This window comes from Balaenoptera musculus, chromosome 8 (assembly GCF_009873245.2).
Source record: "Balaenoptera musculus isolate JJ_BM4_2016_0621 chromosome 8, mBalMus1.pri.v3, whole genome shotgun sequence".
NCBI classification, from domain to species: domain Eukaryota; kingdom Metazoa; phylum Chordata; class Mammalia; order Artiodactyla; family Balaenopteridae; genus Balaenoptera; species Balaenoptera musculus.
The window spans coordinates 37490665-37510989 of NC_045792.1; the positions used below are offsets into that span (position 1 = coordinate 37490665).

The 20325-nt window shown below is 41.3% G+C and overlaps 1 long non-coding RNA gene across 1 annotated transcript; it reads right to left on the reverse strand.

The window, feature by feature from the left end:
• Nucleotides 1–2728: 2728 nt before the first annotated feature.
• LOC118899664 lies at nucleotides 2729–19056 on the reverse strand. The gene is made up of 4 exons (XR_005020971.1): nucleotides 18971–19056; nucleotides 7704–7757; nucleotides 5110–5246; nucleotides 2729–3983 (listed from the first exon to the last, which is right to left on the reverse strand). It is a non-coding gene; the product is annotated as an uncharacterized LOC118899664 (long non-coding RNA).
• Nucleotides 19057–20325: the final 1269 nt, after the last annotated feature.

Sequence of the window (20325 nt, forward strand, 5' to 3'; positions counted from 1 at the left end):
CGTATACACATGTGTTCCACTTGCTTCTCCTGGTTCACCCTGGCTTTTCACTGTAACCTATGCAGGGAAACCTCCCCTGAACCCCCCAGCCCTGGGCATGTCCAAGTTCCTGATATGTCCCCTTTCTAGCACTTATCACCATCATCCTCCAATGTTGACCATGGAATTCTTATTTCAGATCTGCCTCCCATGCAAAAGTGTGAACTCCATGAAGGTGCAGCTGTCTTGTGTCTTCACCACTGAATCTCAGGTACCCAGACCAGTATTTCTCAAGCTTTAATGTGCCTATGAATGAATGAATGACCTGGGGGATCTTGTTAAGCTGCGGATTCTGATCCAGTAGGTGTGGGGTGGGGCCCGAGAACCTGCTTTTCTTCCAAGTGATGCTGATGTTACGGGTCTTCTGAATCACTTTGAGTAGCCAAGTCTTACAGCACAGCTTGTCCCCGTGTCCCCACTGCCTTTAATCCATCCCCTTCTTTCCATCCTTACAGCTATTGCCTTAATGGAATCCTTTTGCATCTCTTATCCAGATGATCTGATCTCCCAGCTGTTCTTCCTGCCTCAGTTTCCTAGACGTCCAACCCCTGGGTCTTACACCTTCAAAGTGTCTTTCTAATATGTAAACCTGTCATGTTGTCCCTCTTCTTTAAAAACTTTAGAGATTCCCTGTCACCTTGTAGGAAAATAGTCTAAGCTCCTCAGTATGACATTCAAGGCTCTACCCTGCCTACTTTTCTGATCCTACCTCTTTTGTACCCCAATCTCATATCCCACACTCCTGACCTATCAAAGCCTTTGCAGTTCCACGGACTCACTAGGCTGTTTCATTCCTCCCTACCTTTGCTCAGGCTGCTGACTCTCCCAGAAATACCCTCCCCCTCCCCCTGCTCCATCTGCCTGTCAGAAGTCCACACTCATACTCTGAATTACCTCCCCTTGGTGGGAAGCATTTCCAAGGATTCCCCTCTCCAAGGAGAACTGGCAGCTCCCTCATTTTCTTACCAAGTCCAAGCTCGTACTGCTCCCCACGTGACAGGTCAATAAATTGAGAGACAGTTTGCTGGGGCAAGGAGTAGGGACTTTATTTGGAAAGCCAGCAGGCCGAGAAGATGGTGGACTAGTGTCCCAAAGAACCATCTTCCCTGAGTTAAATTCAGGCTTCCTTAATACTAAAAGGAGAGGGGGTAAAGTCCTGGTTCCAGGATGTGTTAACTTCTTTTTTCCTGTAGCCACTTACAGGTGGGCCTGGTCAGGAGGTTTCCTGTGGGCTAAACAAAGGTATTTTAGCTTAACGCTCATCATATGGGAGGCAGGGTTCTCAGAGATGAGCCATTATATATACCTGAAGCTATAGGCAACATCCCTTTAGTGATTAACTTGTAGCAAAAGCAATAGAATACGAAGGTTAAAGTAATTTGTTCTTCCCTATTACAATTTGGGTTTCACTGTAGCTGTCTATGCTGGACTGTCTTATTTACAGGGCAGCCTCTTCCTTCTGGGCAGTGAGTTCTCTGAGCACAGAACTTTCTCACCCATCCATGTTACCCTTACACCTGGCACATGGGACACTTAAGGCATGTTTAACACATATGAATGGATGTTATCATGCTTTGCTCCAGATGCCATATTTTAAAGGTGATGCTTTGACACAGTGGGGTCCTTCTAAGGAAGGCACACCAGTACTGGTCCAGAAACCCCGTGACATGAGAAACAGTTCAAAGAACAGTCTCAACATAAATCCTGAAGAAAAGATGTGCCTGCACATTGTAGGTGCTCAATATTTATTGAATGATGAACAAACGAGTCATAATAGCTCTCTTCATACGGAGCTGTCAGGTAGAAGAGAGCACACACGCATCCGGAGTTACCTGTAGCTCCCGAAGCTCCAACATTATATCTAAGGCAGAGATTTCGGTCCATTAAAATAATGAATTTCCTAACAAGACCAAGATGTACCAAACCGCACTTCCTCTAGGAGCCATCTAAATGATTTCTTTCTTTTACCAAAAGATAAAAACAAAGTAACACAACACATTCTCTGGACCAGTTAGAGTTATTTTTGTGGCAAATGACAGAAAAAAGTTTAAGTTGTGGGTGATTTATTGCCTCTAATGATGTATGTCATCAGGACCCTCTCTCTCCCGCTCTCTTTCCCTTTATCTCCCCACTCCCCACTTTCTCCTCTGTTGGCTTCAGTGTAGAGACCCCACACACAGCTCCAGCTCACTTCTCCCCAAAGCAAAGAAAGGACACGGTCCTCTGACCGGACCAGCTGGAACTGTAGCTGAACAAAGCCCAGTGGCCCCAGGAAGACGGTTCTCTGGTACACAGAGGATCACCTACCAGTGTAGGACCAAGTATACCTGTGGGAGGAGAATAAGATGGGACTGAGGGTGAAGGAGGGGGCAATTTCCTAGACTAACACTGGCTAAGAGTTACCCGAAGGAAAAATAAGAGCTGGAGGACAAAAACAGCACTTAGCCACCGCGGCCTGAACACTTGTCCCTATTCCAGAACTTATAACTGCATTCAGTATTACATTTGCCCATAATATAAATTCAGCTGACAACCACTGGTTATTAAAAATTCCTGAGCAATTCAACCCACATTTTACTAACCTAAAAAGATTTCACTATTCCTATAACATAGACTAGAAGACATTTTCTGCGTTGACTTTCTTTATTCACTTCTTCAAAAAAAATGTTGTTACTGTATTGAGGATACAATGAGGAGGAAAACTGTCCTCATGAAGCCTATAATCTCACAGAGAAGGCAGCCAAGTAAAATGACAATCACAAAGCAGGTGACAAGTACTTTAAGAAAATAACTCGTCTCCATATTGTTGTATTGAGATAGAAAAAGATAAAGCGAAAGTTTCATCACACTCCTTTATGACCAAACATCGTTTTCTTTGTTAACACGACTAGCTGCCTCTCTGAGTTAGGATGTCAACTGGCTGAAATGTTATTTTGGCCGAAGTAATCTCAATGTTTCCCTGGCATAGCAGCAGAAGAAAAGGGATCCTCTTGCTTGGAGCGCTCAGTTTCAAAGCTGGAAGAACTCATGGATGTAACATTGCAGACACTGGAAATCAGCACCTTCAGAGCACAAAAAGCAGCAGATCACTTCACGTGAAATCAGTAGCTCCTATCAGTGGCTGGGTCTATAAAGAATAAAAAAAGGAGGAAGTGAGGAGATTAGCAATGTCTTGATTCCCACACCATTTAATCCCTTGTGCCACCCATACTTCCCACTTGGTCATCAGTTTCACTTATTTTTCTCAGGTTGATGTTTTGAACTTCTATCATGATCCCACAAAGTATATGACCTCTCAGATGTCACCTTGGCTGTGGACATCCTTTTCTCTGTCCATAGTGACATGGCATACTACTCACCTTTCAGAATCTGCAGTAGGTGAAAAGGTTTGGGTGATACCCTTTTCTCAGGCAGAGAATAACAACACTTTCTTTTACTTGCCGCTCCAGCCTTGATCATATGTTTCAGGTTATTTAGGTTTTGAGTGATGGCAGTGGTTGCTGAATTACAAAGTTCATCAGAATTCTGAGCTCTGCTTCTCACCTTGTTTTTAAAAATTTTCCTGTCGCTTATTAAAATCTTAGTTGCTGTTGTTAAGTAGCAACTGTATTAACACTGAGTTAAAGAGACATCTAAAATAACTGCTCAGTGGGATTATTTTGCTATCCCTTCTGCAGGAGGCACAGATGTGCTACACTCAGGTGATCGAAGAGGCAATGGGTTCCATTGTAATTGCTGTGGGCCCAGCTGGGCTGACATTTTAATTTCTGTCTCTTTTGTGGCTTCCATTATCTTGGGGGCCAAGGTAAGAACGTGTCTGGAATCACAATTTGTGGAAGGTTAGTGAAATTCTGGAACAGGGCCAGGACCATTCAGTGCTTGGGATGGATTTCTTGGAGTCTCTCCAAATGTATGGGTTGTCCATTAGTGCCACGTGGCCAGACCTGAGTTTAGAATAGAGAGTTAAGACAAAATTATGCTTACTGCAGCCTGGTTGTACAATGGAAAAAAACAGAACAGAGGTGAGTGGTCTGGAGAGGGTTGCTTCAGTGCTTTAGAAAGCTAGTTCCACAGAGGAATGCTCCCTGGGTGTATAAAGGGTTTAGGGTGCTTAGAAAGCAGTTCTTAAATAAATATAAAAGATGAATTACAGGGAAAATAATGGCTAAGACTGAAAAGGCTCTGGTTTGGGGAAAATGTTCTGCCTCCCAAAAAGAAGGTAGTTCTATGTAATGAATAAAAGCATGGCATTCTGGTTCAGCCTGGGTGGGTGTCCCAGCTTCACCAGTTATCAGCTGTAAGACTTTGAGAAAGTTAACTTCTCAGAAAAGCAGCAGTCTTGTGAAGTTACGGTTAAATGAGGTAATACATATAAAGTGTTTAGCATAATGCCTGACACATAGAAAGTGTTATTTCAAGCCTTATAAGGAGACAATCTAAAATGTTATAATCCAGCGGCTTATAAGGTTTTGGGGTCTCAATCTACCTTGGGAATTTGATGAAAACTATGGATCCTTGTTCCTCAGGGGAAAAAAAATGCACATATATAAAATTTTTATGCACGGTTTTAGGGAATTCAAATATACAAGGAAGTACAACCATACACTTCAGGTTAAGATTTTTTGTTCTAGGGCTACACTCATTCCCAAAAGAGAGAATAAAGACATCAGTTTTATTTATTTTTTATATTTTTTGATGATTTATAATTATAGTCTCAACTTTTTAGAATTGGAGGGAATTTTATCTAGTCTAAACCCCCCTCGACCCCCGCTTTTTAGGAGTAATAATATTAAGGTCCTAGGAAAACTTGGTGTTTCAGATAAACAGGGAACTCTTTATCAATTTCACATTTCTATAATTAAAAAGCTTAATTTTCTCTTTATCAGCTACCCTTCATGTTCCAGATGCTCCTTAAAATTTAGTATATTTCTACTCCATTTTTAGCCCTGTTCTCTGAAATACATTTACAGCCCTCAGAAGCTCACGTTCATTCAAAGCCCATGATATTTACAACGATCTTTTTTTCCCTTGTGTATATGAATTAGCATATTAAAATCGACTCTGCCATACCTGTTTGACATTGTGCTATTTGATCGAGAAGAGCCTTGCTGAAATGCGGTACTAGAGTAACAATTCCATCGGGCGGGAATTCAAATTAACAAAGACTTCTCGGGCACCTACAATGGGACAGGCTCCATTCTGTGCACCTGGGAAACATGAATGAAAAGAACTCAGACAGAGACGTGTGCCCTCAGGGAGCTTACAGTCTATGACGAAAATGATCTTTGCTTTTGGAAGGATTTGGCTGGGGTTGAGATTCTGTTCATGGGCAGGACCAGAGCTAACCTGAAAGGTTATTATCTACATGAATGTCACCCACGCCTCCATCACTGTTCCTCAGGGATACTTGCCTTCATTTGTTTCAACAATAGCTGACTCAGCATGGGCAGCACAAAACACAGAATGGCCAAAGTGTGCCTGGGCAAAATCCCACCATACCTTCCCCCTGGCCAGAGCATGAACTACATCAAGCAGCAAATAGGCCATGCTTAGGTAAGTCATCTCTAGGCTTTCCACTGCACAAAATAGTTTAAGCTCTTCTCCTTTGCTTCCAGGATACTTTGGGTGACTTTTGAGGAGAATGTGAACAAGAGAGCAAAGGTACTGGGGTTGGCAGTTTGCTCTAGTGAGAAGGGAGCAGAAAGTAGGGCTGATGATATGGGAAAGAGTCAGATGAAATAAAAGGGATGGGAGATGATTGGAACATGAAAAGTTGGAAGTAGGTCATATAAGTGACACGCCAAAGGCAAGAGACATTAAAAGGCTCTGAAAAATCATGTGATCTTATTGAATATGCTTCTGGAGAAGCAGAGGCGACACAAAGTTGGTATAGCTAACATGTCACTGTGATCCATGGGCTCTGAGGAATTCACCTAATCTCACTCTGAAATAGGGTAGAATGATGTCAATGAAGCCCTGAAGATAAAGAGCAAATAGAACAAAGCTGAGGGGGTGCGGAGCTGGCTCAGGAGCTGGCAGGTGGAGCTAGAGCCGCTCTTCACCCCCAGGTCGTTGTCCTGTCTCGGGGCTCAGATGGCTGGTCTTCACTCTGAAGATACTTTGGGCAGCTCCAGGGCTACAGAAATTAGGCCACCAACACACCCAAGCATCTGCCTTCCCTTTGCTTTTTCCACCTAGAAAAATCTTACCACTCCTTGTTACCCTCCACATCTAGAACCTTATCCTTGTCTGGCTAAATTTACTCCTTAGTTCTTTGAAAAAGAGGAGAAAATCTTCTTGATGTTCTCAGGAGGATCCAACTTAGACTTTGCTTCAGGCCCTTTTTACCTGAGATGTCACTGCACAAGCAACTAAGAACTATAGTGAAAAAGCAAAAATTATGTTCATGACATCTGAGGAAGGCGAAATCAACCTAAATGAGTTACATCATTTGTTCAGGAGAACAAAATCATTGTCTTATGACGTGGTAATGCGGTGACTTCTTTCTCGTGCACTCAGAATCTGCAAGCCGCAATACTTTTGTCAGATGAATCGCTTATCTCTTCTCCCAGTGAATGCTATGATAGACAACAGTATAAATATCCTGTAGATTGGGCCCTTGGTTTTGTAAACAACCATGAAATAAATAAGGCATTTTGCCTGATGACCAAGGCAGACTCATAAATAGGTTTCTATAAACGGAGGGTAATTGTAAAATGCAAAGAGGAAAGAATCCATGGCTTGGTCCATGCTTTATATATCCTGCCCATTACACCTCCCAGAAGACCCTCTCAGCCCAGACCTATATTTTAAAAAAACTGGACCTATTTATAGTATGGTTAGGTTCTTCTAGAGTCATACAGAATACATGAGGTATATTATCTTCTGTGATTTTGTCCATCTCCCTAAAGGTAGTTACCTCCTGTAGAGTAAAACTGAGAATCATCAGCTATTGGCTAGTAGGCAAAGCTCTTGATGGCAAGAGCCAAGGCACTGTATCTTAGAACTCCAGCTCTTAAATGGGGATGATACGTCCCGTTCATTAACTGGCAAACTGCAGTTCTTCAGTTAAAAGCTTAAGGAATGGGACTTCCCTGGTGGTGCAGTGGTTAAGAATCCGCCTGCCAGTGCAGGGGACACGGGTTCGATCCCTGGTCCGGGAAGATCCCACATGCCATGGAGCAACTAAGCCCGTGTGCCACAACTACTGAGCCCACACACTGCAACTACTGAAGCCTGCGCACCTAGAGCCCATGCTCCACAAGAGAAGCCACTGCAATGAAGAAGAAGCCCACACACCGGAACGAAGAATAGCCCCTGCTCAACACAACTGGAGAAAGCCCATGTGCAGCAATGAAGACCCAACACAGTCAAAAATAAATAAATAAATAATTAATTAATTTAAAAAAAAAACTTAAGGAATGATTATGACCCACTATCTCTAGCTTAGCAAAAAAGAATTTGTTGGAAATTCCCTGGCAGTCCAGTGGTTAGGACTCCACCGCGCTTCCAAAAGCAGGGGCTCCAGTTCAATCCCTGGTCAAGGAACTATGAGGAACTAAGATCCTGCAAGCTGTGAGGCACGGCCAAAAAAAAAAAAAAGAATTTGTAGAGAGCAGGACACATAAAGGCATATATCCATGTGTGTGGACACATACACTCACCTAATACGCGTGAGAGCCCAAGTCCCAGAGAAGATGGTCTTTCTTCATCTTCATCTAGAGAGAGGTTAGAATGGGGGTTACATTGTGGTCATTTAATTTCTCCAGACACTTAGGTTCTTCATTTTCCCACAGGCTCTCTGACACAGAATTCTCTATCTTGTAATGTGATTGAACAGACTAACTAAAAGAAGACCAAAACGTACTTTGCGAACACAAGTGCAATAAAGATGCTTTGATGATCAACCTTGCGTGTTATCAAGTACTTGAGGCCCTTTTAAATCAAAACAAACAGTGGTAAATGGCATCAGGGAACCCAAACATTAAAATTCAAGTAAATTTCAATTGCTATTGAAAAATTATTGTTGTATGAAAAATTTTAAAAATAATAATAGCTAACATTTATTGAGTGCTCATAATAGGAGGGACACTGTTCTATGCACTTTACATAAATTTTTTCATTTAATCCTCAAAAAACCCTACAAAGTAAGTACTAAAAAATGAAATTTGAAGAGTTTTTGAACAGTGACTTGATTATACAATACCGAGATAGAAAAAATTTCACCCGTACAGAGTTCTTAGGTAATACATTTCAGGTCACAGCTGAAGTTCCACTTGTGTAATATATTTCCATTTGTTTCCATTCCTCAGCATTCCAATTCCCCATAGACATGTGACTCTCTAGATGTTCATGTCTTCTTGAAGAAACAGAAAATGCAAAGCGACAGGCCTTGAGTATACAGAAATAACTGTAGAGTTACTGCATCAACAGCAAGTCCAACACGACCACAACCCTTCTAGTATGGCCCAGGGAGAAGCACCACTTCCTTTAATTTCCCATCCACAAAGTTTCCAAAGGTGTGGCAAAAACAGTCCTCACTGGTCAGGTGAAGTACCTCCTTTATTTTCCAAGGTCTTAGCAATTCCTAAGAACTATTTTACCTACAAGATAGAGAATGGGTTCAAGGGTGGCTGAGCTCAGAATAAGCCCAATATAAATGAGAGAGAGAGAGAGAAGGAGAAGGGGAAAGGGAAGAAGAAGAAGAAGAAAAAGAGGAGGAGGAGGAGGGGGAGGAGGAGGGGGAGGGGGAGGGGGAAGGGGAGGGGGGAGGAGGGGGCAGGAGGGGGAGGAGGAGAAAAGAAGAAGGAGGAGAGGGAGGAGGAGGAAGGGGGCAGGGAGGGCAGAAGAGGGAGAAAGAGGGAAAGAGGGAAGGGGAGGGGGAAGGAAGGGAGGAAGGAGGGGAGAGAGAGAAAGAGAGAGACTTAGAAAGGGAAGAATAAGCAGCGGCTCCTGCAGAGACAAGGCATGTGAGGCACAGGAATGGAAACCAAGAATATTCCAGATCTATTCTGGTTAGCTGAGTTGAGCTCCTCCAAGGCTAGTGATTGGCCCTACGGAAACAAATCACTTGTTGAGGCACATTCCTCACCTGGCAAGTTGAGTCAAATTAAAACATTTATACCTGTTCATATTTATATGCCTGGTCCCCTTTGTATTTCATAAAGACCACCACAGTGATCTTTAACCTGCAAACTGACACAAAGCTGCCCTCATTCACTTTATCTTTTTCTTGACTAACTACTTAGTTCTTGGAAACATTCAAGGACATTTAACTTTGATTTCTCTTTTTACTTTTTAAAAAAATCTTTTTGGTTCAAAAACTCTAGAAAATCATTAAACTGGGCCAGCAGGCATGAGGTCTGAATGAAGGATAAAGAGTGGAAAGGGAGAAAGCCTTTTGTCTCTCAAAGTTTTCTTCACAGGCAGTTGCTCACGTAGACACATTAGAATCACTTTGACATTAAACTTGGAGAGAAGCAGTTCGGCTAATAGATTACTGATCTCCATTCTCCAACTGGGAACACAAAACGTTCTAAAAAGTTTGAGAGCAGACTTGCTTAATGAAACGTAAAAATTTTCTATGTGCAAAAATCAAAATGCGGTTTTCTGGCTCCGCGCATTCCAGTTCTTTCTTTTGAATGTCTGACTTTTCACATCCATTTACTAATGAGAACTAAGAGTAATACTTCCTATTTGTAAGTGCTTGACATGTAAGGGAAGGAAGATGGTTTTAGTCTCTTTTGATTGAAAGAAACAGGCGCACTCAAGTTACTTCACAAAATTAGTGGTGGAAGGAGATTCAGATAGGGGTAGGGGCGGTTACAGGGATACATAGCAGGGACCAGAACTGGAAACACCCAGGATCGAAGGCACCTCTAAATACCAGTGTCATAGTGTCTTTGCTTTCTTTCTGTGCATTGTCTCTATGCTTCTTTTCCAACCAGCTTCCTCAACCTTTACTCTCTATCTGTTCTGCCCCTTCATAGTTTTAGCGTCCATATGGTTCATGACATCCTCTCACAATCTGATTTTGCTGCCAACTGGCCTGGTGCCTTACTTTCCAATTGCTGAATTTCCCAGAAAGGCAACTGATCGGCCCAGATCATCATTTTAAGCTAGTCCATCCAGATGGCTGGCCAGGTCACAGAATGTCTGTCTTCCAGCAAGCATCTACCCCTTGGTCCACTCATCTGAGACAAGGGGCAAACACACGGTATAGAGCACCATTGTGTAGAATGAGGCCACAAGCAGAAAGATTTCCTTAGAGGAGAATCTGAATGGGACAGGTTGAGATAAATATCTCTAGTTTGCTGGCAGATTATGTGGAAACCAGTTCATTCATCTTCTTTCTTAGAGGAGCTAATCTCAACCAATCACAATGGACCCGGACCATCCTTGATACAGCATGTAAGAGGAGCAATGGCAACTTACTTCTTTCCTCTCCCCTCTCGCTCAACTTTATCTCCATTACATCCATCACTTTACCTTCATGACTAACCAAGTGCCTAGGAATCATCAGACTTATATATCAAAACATTTGGCACTTCAACTTAGAGTGTCAACAAAAGTATTTTTCACATCCCAGGATCATTTAGTTTTATTTTAGAGTAACATGCCAGTGGGCAATAAAATATTAGAATAGGGAATAATGCGTATTTCTTTTCCTACTCCCATAGCATTGATCTCAGTAGGAATCCAACTACTGGAGGTGCCCACACTGTATTTGGTGGATGTTGGGAGATCTAAGTCAGTGGACCTCACAGTTTGGTAACCTATCACAGAGAATTAGTTCAAAGAATATTTACAATATTCTGAATGTACAATGCCAAGGCAGGATTGAATAATACTATAAACACTGGCATCAAGCAAATCTGGGTTCAAATCTCAAATGTCTTGTAATAACTGTGACTTTGACCAAACTTTTAATCCCTATAAATCATTTGAAAAATGGAGATAATAATAACCATTTCACAGGCATTTTATAAATATTAGGTAAGATAATGTATATAGGATATTGCAAAATGACTGGTACATAGTAAGCATTCAGTAAGTGGTAGTGGTTGCTTCTATCACTGTATCTATTATGATTATAGTATCATTACCATGAATGTTGTGGGGATTAGAGAAAATAGGTTAGAGATATGAGGATTACCTTCAAATACTTCAGAGTCTTAAGAGAGATAAAATAGATGTACCTCTTAGAAATGGTGCCTACATTTAACTTGCACATGGACAGATGGAACTCATCATGGTGGTGGCCTGAGTGAGAAATGTCAAGTGTGAAATAATGATGTTAAATGATATTCTTTAATCTGGAAAAAGAAGTTAAATAGGGATAGTGCTTCTTAGAAAAAGAAAGGAGGATTGCTCCCAGCATAAAAGTTTGTCTACTGTACTGTAAAAAGTCAGGATTCATAGGAGTTTTATAACTGGAACAGGAACTATATTAAGAGGAGAATTGAAACAACAAGATGAGAGTTGCAGATGGAAAGGACCTACTGGCTGGAATATGGGGAGTCACTGTCAGAAACAGTGGACACCCCGCCACTTGGGTTTCCATTTTACTTCCTCAGGGAGGCCAGGACCAGGTTAGATTCCCCTGCTCTATGTTCCCTTCCTGTGTTTTCCCTACTGTAATACTCATTACATATTGGCATTACTTGTTTGAAGTCCATCTTCTCTGCTAGAGTATCTGTTCTGTAAGACCCTGACTCTCATGTTTATCACTTTATCTCCATGGCTAGCCAAGAGCCTGGCACATGGTAAGTACTCCAGAGACATATGTTGAGGAAATTAATGTGTGACTGCGGGAATGAATTGAGTAATGAACATGGAATTAAAAGGTGATTTCATTATATACTCTTCTGTATTGTTCTCTAGTATTTATAAGGGTTAATCCTATCCTCCTGTTGACATTGTAAATTGCATGGAGACACAGCAAGAATTCTGCATCATGTGTCTCCATCACTACCACTAAGGCATCCAGTTACAGGCATAAATGCTCAAAGGAGCTTTCTGAGTTCTTTGCTAATAATTCTCTTACCCTCTCTTCTCCATTTTCTATTTATCTTCTACACCAATGCAGAGATTATACCCCAGTCTCACTATTAGATTATAAACTTATATTTTGTTAGTTTTTTGTCGCCAGGACTTACTACTTGCTGAGGGTCCAATAAATAAATGAGCAAATAAAAGACTATCTGTACAGCATGTATTTCAAAGCATACTCTTGCAAAGTTGCAGCCTTCCAGAATCTTACAAGATGCTATTGTGATTCCAAGCTTGCAGCTCATGTGGGAATGCCAACATTTTATCTTTGAAATTGCTGTGTTTGTTACATTTATATAATTGTTGAAAGCTGCTTCTTGCTAACAAGGCAAATTTTACCTTTGCATGAAAATCATTTTACAGTTTTAAGACAACTTGGGAATTTTATTTGGTAAAAATATGTGTACTCGCTTTCCAGTTAACAAACTCTAATACATCCAACCATTTCATCCAACAAGCACTTTCAAGCACCTCCTCTTAGGTTCCAAGTACTTGAAATACTCAGATGAATAAGATTCATCCCTGAAGATGCTCCAAGTCTGTATGTAATTGTCACTTTCAGAAGGCCTGAAAGTTGAAGTATAGACTGTTTCCTTCTAAGGGTCCCTTCAATCCCACCTCAGTTCTACATGTTGATTTACTGCAAATCCTTCACAATAGAATACTATGTCATCTAAGATATCCGAGTCTAAAAATTATAACTCTTCTGTGCTCTTATTAATTGGATCCTACTTCCAAACTCCTTCACTCTCATGTGGATTTTTGTTTTATTCACCCACTTTCCTTTCTAACACCCAGACAGCCAGCATATTTCACAATGATCTTTCCTTAAAATATATAAAATTATTTCTCTATCTCAGTTTCCTTACATCTGAAAGAAGGATATTGAGAATTGGGGAGAGTGAATTTAGATTATCAAGGAGATGAACAGACTCACAGAAGAAATAAGGGAACAAAGGAAAACCAAGGCAACTCTGGGGATTTTTGAGACTAGAGCTGCTTTTACTTTCTCCCTGCTTACTTGCAGAAATTCTCCTACTTCTCCTATCCTACTAATCCTGCTTGCACTAGATTCTCATGGAAATCCTAAGACAAAACAAATTCACAGAATTTTAGAGCTTGGAAAGGTCTTTGCAATTCTCAGACACGGATTAACCACAAATTTATTAAAATTTAAACTTTAGTGTCCATCACTAGCACTGGCCCCTTCCAAGGCCCTTGGAGAGTCCAGAGCAATGTGTTCACGTGGTCATATTCTTAATTAAATTTCAAAAGCAAGCTATTTTAACCATTATTGGTAAAGACCATAGTCTCTTTTCACTTAAGTTACCTCTTTCAAACTCTCCTTCATGCTGGAAGAATTGGGAAGCCATGTGTATTTTTGTTATTCTGGCTAAGGGAACGTTAAGATGCAGACACCTTTAGCTTGGGTTTGGTGGGTTATATAGAGAGAGCAAGATCACAGTCATTTCAGTGTGTGGTTGTTGTTTTGAGTTGTCCCAACGTAAGAATGGGTTCTAGGAATATTTCTATCGCCCACCAGGCCAATTTACATGCATCAGATCACAAAGATGTAGGTTGGAGGACATTTCATGATGCATAAGTATCCTAGGGCACTAGACTAGAGAAAAATATTGAATTACCTTTCTATTTTCTCCATCGAAGATAACATTTCAAAAATCATTGTCATATGAAGAGGAAATCAAAATATACAGCCCAAAATATGTAGGGAAAAAAGTAACACAGGGTTGTGTCAGGTAGTTAATTAATAGAGATCTGTTATTTATTTGGATTTTGTGATGTTTATAGTATTTTCAACTTTTTAAAGTTTATTGATTCTATTGCTGATTTTAAATAAGTATTTGGTTTCATAAATAATTTTGCATCCATAGTTTTATATTCTTTTATTAAGGCAGGTCCCCACATTATATAAGCTTCAATTTTCCTACAATCTGGATTTGGCCCTGACCCTACTTAATCACCCTTCCACATTTAATAGATAAGAAAACTGAGACCCAAAATCGCATCGTTTACAGCACTACTGAACTAAACCCTGGGTCCTCTGACTTTCTGTCCATTGCTATTTCTACCACCCTACATTCCCTTCTGAGAAGTACCTTGAAAATCAAAGATCTTCACAGAAAAAAAAAGAAACAAATAAAAAAGATCTCCTGACCACAGTATATAATAATAGTAAATATTTATATAGCATTTCTTATATGCTAGGTATTGTTTTACAGTGCTTTACATATAGCTTATTTAATCCTCAAAACAACTCTATGACTAAGCTAATATTAATATCCTCTTTTCAGATGACAAAAATCGAGACATAGAAAAGTTAAGTAACTAGACCAAGGTCACACAGTACGTAGAGAACATAACATCCTTTGTATTGTGGCAGCTAGCAGCAAACATTTTCTGAGGGCTTGCAATGTTCTAGTCACTTTGCTGAACACTACAGTGCGTTAATCTCATTCAATCTTCACAATCACTCTTTGAGGAGGTAGCATTATTACTCAGTCTTACAGATGAGGAAACTGAAACCTAAAGACAGTAAGTAACTTGCCCAAGGTCATATATCTAGTAAGGGGCAAAGTCAGTGCTCAAATCCATATCTGACTCCAGAGCCCAGGCTCTTAGTCTCCATGTGATAATGCCCATCAAAGAAAACACTCTCGGGCTTCCCTGGTGGCGCAGTGGTTGGGAGTCTGCCTGCCAATGCAGGGGACGCGGGTTCAGGCCCTGGTCTGGGAGGATCCCGCATGCTGCGGAGCGGCTGGGCCCATGAGCCACGATTGCTGGGCCTGCGCGTCTGGAGCCTGTGCTCCACAGCGGGAGAGGCCGCGATGGTGGGGGGCCCGCGCGCCGCGGTGGAGGGTGGCCCCCACTTGCCGCAGCTGGAGAAGGCCCTCGCACAGAAACGGGGACCCAACACAGCCATAAATAAAAATAAATAAATAAATAAGTAAAATTAAAAAAAAAAAAAAAAAAAGAAAACACTCTCATGGTCCTTCTACTACTGCCACATTCCCCTTGGTCCCTTTCTCCTAAAGCTACAATTAGAATGGGGATGCGGGCAGACTTAGAATAAGGAGTGGGGTGAAGAGTGTAAAGGACATAATAGTCCCTTCTTAGACAACTATCCTTCCCATTGTGTACACACACACACACACACACACACGTCAGGGTACCTAGCTATCCATCATGATATTCCTTTTTTAAATATATATTTTTTATGGAAATATAGTTGATTTACATATCATGATAATCTTTACATCTGACCCCTTTCCTCAACTTTTGCTATAGCCAAGAGATGACAAGCTTCTTTTCAATTCATATTCTATGATAAAGTTAAGAGGGACAGTCAGCAGATCAGTAATTTAGGTATTTAGGTGCTGGAGACAGTTTATAGAGGTGGCGAATCCTTACAAAGATCAAGAAGATAATGTAAATAAAGTGGCAAAATAGAACCCAAAAGAGTGACAGAGATGTTGGTAAATTAGAAAGTGCATGTCCAAACCCAAATAGCAGGTACTGGGTTCCAGCAGACGCTTGCCATGTGGCAGTATGGGTCCAGTGTGATCAGATCTGACAAATTTTCAAGAGACGCCAGAAATCTAGATTTGGGGGCGGGAGGCGCAAAATCTCCTAAATTATAAATATTTAAAGTAATTCAATGTTTAAAAAGCACTGTGCTGGCTAACATCTTGCAGGCCAAACAAACAACAACAAACCCACATCTGAGGGTCTCGCTCGCCTTTGCAGTCTGCTTTACATGGGGTTAAATGCAGGAAACTCTGAAATAGGAAGTTAGAAGAGAAAGCCGACAGAAATTTGGATGTTGGTGGAATATTTGTTCTTTGAAAAATGAGCTTTGGTATGAATAATTTTCTCGGTGGAGGTGGGTGATGGAGGGGGTGGGATGGGAATGGGCACTCAAGCAGTGGTCTTTTTGGATCAGATCTTCTTAATTTCTCCTTTGGAGTAGTATTGGTCTTGGGCCGCAGGAATCTAATGAACAGCTCAAAGGGAGCAATCAACTTATAATTGTGTGAAGTACAAATTCCTTTGTGCACAAAACAAATTACAGTATTTGCAAATTTGTAAATAATGCAGGACTTTCCCTGAAATCCAAAGGCTTTGGTTGCCCCCAGGGGAAAGAAAAAGAAGTCTGAGGAAGCAAAAGGTTAGAAAATGACCTATTGTCTCAAGAAATGGAATTTAAAAAATATCTTTAGTAATTGATTTTTTTCAATCGAATCCTTATTTAGGAACTATAAAGGGGCCCATTCTTAGGTCAGTAGAATGAGAATATCTAGAGAAGTAAACAGTTTTAAGTCCAAAAGTCACAGCACGTTACTAACAGGGTATCTTCTTTCAAAAGCGCCGAGCATAAAAATGTGCCTCAACCCTCCCTCCCTACACCCTTGGTTTGTGGTAGGAAGTTTCATTTTATAAAAGAGATAGCAAGTCCCAGTTATGATCATTATGTACAATGTCAGAGAAGGAATTGGTGACAGATAAGGACACGAATCCAATCTCTCTGCTTTGCAACAATAGTTGATTTGTACCATTCAATTCACAAATATGTATTGGGATCCTTTTATAAGTTCCTGTAGCTGTTATTAGAGATTCAAAAGAGATGTTCTAGCAGAACTTATGGTGTACTGAGGAAAGTCAGAGTGAAAACTCCTTATTTTCTCCAAGATTTTTTAAGCACTTCTCTTAAAGTTGGTTGAGCTAGGAGTTGGGAGTGAATAAGTGAATGTAGTCCATCCCTGCCCTTAAGGGGTTCACCAGTCTAATGAGAACATAGAATTTGAACCAATCATTTCAGTATTGAGCTTGATGCTAAGGAAGAGGTATAGGAAAGCACTTTGGATGCTTTGGCAAGTGCATATTTCTACCGGGAGATCTTTCAAAGAGAAAGAGATAGAGGGCATTCGAAGTAGAGGTAAGTGGACTATTGACTGGCCTTCTGTAGGAGAATGACAGATCAGATTTGTGCTTTCAAATGATTCTCTCCCCTGTGCTCTTATTCACTGTGAGTTGGTTGCAAATTGGTTAAACCTTTCCACAAAATCTTTTAGCAAATTGCATCAAAAGCCTTAAAACATATTCATATCCTTTAGGTTAGAAATTCCATATCTAGGAATAAAAGATGCTGCCAGAAACTTACATATGAGGAAGCTTATCAGAGCATTATTTATAATCATGAGAAACTGGAAACAACCTACATGTTCCATAGTGGAGTAATGGTTAAATAATTTACGGTACGTCCAAGCCATGTGATTTTATGCACAACTAGGAAAAAAAAGTCACATTTAAAAAAAAAATAGTTCAAAACAAGCAAAAACTATTTTTAAATGATGTAAAATGTTTAATGAAGTGTCATTCTCATTTTGTAATTAAAAAGTAGTGCTCCACATTGGTTGTTAATTTTCACCCAGATCCTACTTTCCTAAAGTTCTTTCTTGTTTTAGATCAACCAGACAACAAAAGGGGCGGAGTTTTTCCTTGCTCTGTACAAAGTTCAAAGAATGGGCTTTTGTTTCCTTCCCTCTTAACTAACAATGCGATCCAGGATTTGCAAGTCACTTATTCTCTAAGTTACAGTCTCCTTCTGGTATCCAGGCTAGCTGGGAAAGAAAGGGAGGTCAGGTGAGGAATGGAAGAGAAAGGAAGGGTCCAGAAGTTGAACATTACCGTGAGAGGGTAGAAGAAGGATGATGGGACTGAGGGTGTGAGAACCAGAAGAAAGGGTGGTCATTGTGTATTGAGAATGAGTTACTGGATTGGAGATTTCAGGGGTGGGACACAGACACATATATCGTGGTTCAATAGAAGAAATGTTACAGTGCAGTACATGGTTGACTGCCAAATAAATTACAGTATAGACAATGTTATAACAGTTTGGAGGATTTGGTGGAGAGGGCCATCACTTGGTCACATACATGTATATGACCATGGATCAATGAAGAGATTCCTCTAAAACCTCCTTTTAGCAATCTTTGTTAGAGGGTATAATTGTATAGGGCTGGCCTCTCTTGGCCTCCCTCTTGAGAGATTTAGTTATGGAAGAACTTAAAGGACTTCACTGTGAAAGAATTTTAGCTATTAAATAGAAGGAAAGGATATAAAAAGTATATGATAGAAAATAATTTGAAGTTAAAATACTGTTTGAGAAAACTCAGTCTCTGCACAAAAATTCACTTCATCCTTCAATTTCTCCTTTCCTTTAAAATGTATTCACATAAAATCTGCTTTACAAGCCAGGAATATAACTCAAGATATTTACCACTAAATGGGGACACATATGTGTTTCAGTTCTTAGGACAACTGAGACTTCCTTTCTCCCTGGATTTCTTGGATCTCTGCGTTGAAGTGTACGTAGTAATTTCTCCCTTTGCTGAATCTTCTTGCTTTTACAGTTTCTTCTAACTGCATGTTATACACCTTCCCCACGCCATTGCTATTCTAGGCTCTATAAATCTGCACAGCACCAAGAGAACTTTAGCTATCACTAGTTAAATGGATCAACACATTTACCCAACCACATAACTTAGACCCTTTGGGGGTTTTCCAGTCTATTTTAATCTATTTAAACCTGACACTGGCAGATTTCCATTTCCTTTGTTCCTTGTGTAGACTTGGTTTATGCCTGTTGGTCTCTAAAAGGGACAGAGAGGAGGCAGCTGTCGAAAACTGAGGAGATTGGCAGTTTTAACCACACAATTTGGTCTAATAGCTTTGATATGCTAAACTTGCTAGCTCCTCCAAGTGTACCTTTCTGATTTTGCATCACAACACTACACTGAATCCCTAAGGAAACCAGGGTAGTTTTTTAAAAAGAAAGGGAAGAAAAGAAAGAAATGCAAACCAGTGAAACCGTTCTTTTAAACCATCTCCACAGATTCGTTCTGCCAACTGCAGGCCTTCACAAATCCTCGTACACCAGAGACCTGTAAAAAAGGAGAAGCAGAGAATACCGATCGTGTTCTCAACAGCGAAAACAGGTGATGTCATAACGCACAGTCCTATGTGGTCCCGGCCAAAGCCGGGTGGGGAGCTGGGGCGCCAGTGCGCACGGAGCTCCGCGCCAGTGGGCAGAGCAAGTTATCTCCGGGGTCCGGAGGACACCGGTGAGGACCGGGCACCAATGAGGTTCTCGCTCGGAGCCTGCCTTTGTTCTCACTGGGGAGCAGGTTTCGGGGCGTCTCGCGTCGGGAACCAGCATTCGACTAGCATGCGCGCTGCTAGCTCCTCGGGAGACCTGGCTCCCCCACTCGCCTGTCCCCCACACCCTGCCAGCCTGAGCTTTCCCCAATTACATCTGCGTTCTCTCCCCAGAGCGTGAACGCCAAAATCCGAAATCCATTTTTAGCTTCGAAAGAGGCAGGTCCAGCCCAACAGTTTTAAATGGCAATTTGTTCTCTGAACCTTCGCTCCCAGGCAGAGCTCCATGCTCTGCGTTTATCTAACCAGCTGCCTCAGAAGGACTTTTGGGTGGAAGACAACCCTGTCTCTTTGGCCTTTTCGTGCTGGACAAATAAAGGAATTTTCGTTGCTGAGAGACTGCGAGAAGGGGCTTTAGATGGAGGAGGAAACCGCTCACCTACAGGTTTTGGGTCTTTTCTTCCCTCTAACTCGATTAATGGTACAAATATACTTCAACATCTATCCCCTACCCGCTGCCGAAGCCTCAGGTAACTGGTCTTTTGCAAAACAGGGCTCACGATAAATGATGCATAAAGTTCTTTGAGATCCTTGGATGCAAAGTGCTACGTGATTGCAGTCTTCTTTATAGTTAAGCTAAGATTTTGGTTAAGAGAAAGCCTAACCACTGCCCTGACGGTAAGAACGTTTTAGCTCCCCCCAACCCCCACCCTCTTTCTCAAGAAATCAGGAAATATTTAGCTCAGTCTTAGACCCACTAGCGAGCTCTAGCTCCCAATTATTTATCTCATTCCCTCACCATTTCTGCAGAGATCTAGAGCAGGGGCTGTGCCTTGTCTTAGGGGAGGGGCTGGGCTTCACGGGGTTATTTGCATATGACACACCCTCTTCCTCCTATTGGTGGAGCAGCACACTGTATTCCCTCCCACCCCACTACCTAACTAACCCGCCATCTCCCTTCAGTTCGGAGCCTCGGAGACAAACTTAACTTGCCCAGAGATTCAAGGCGTCTTCGGCCTCTCTGATTGGCCGGTGCAGCTCCCAGCCGGGCTCTAGTTG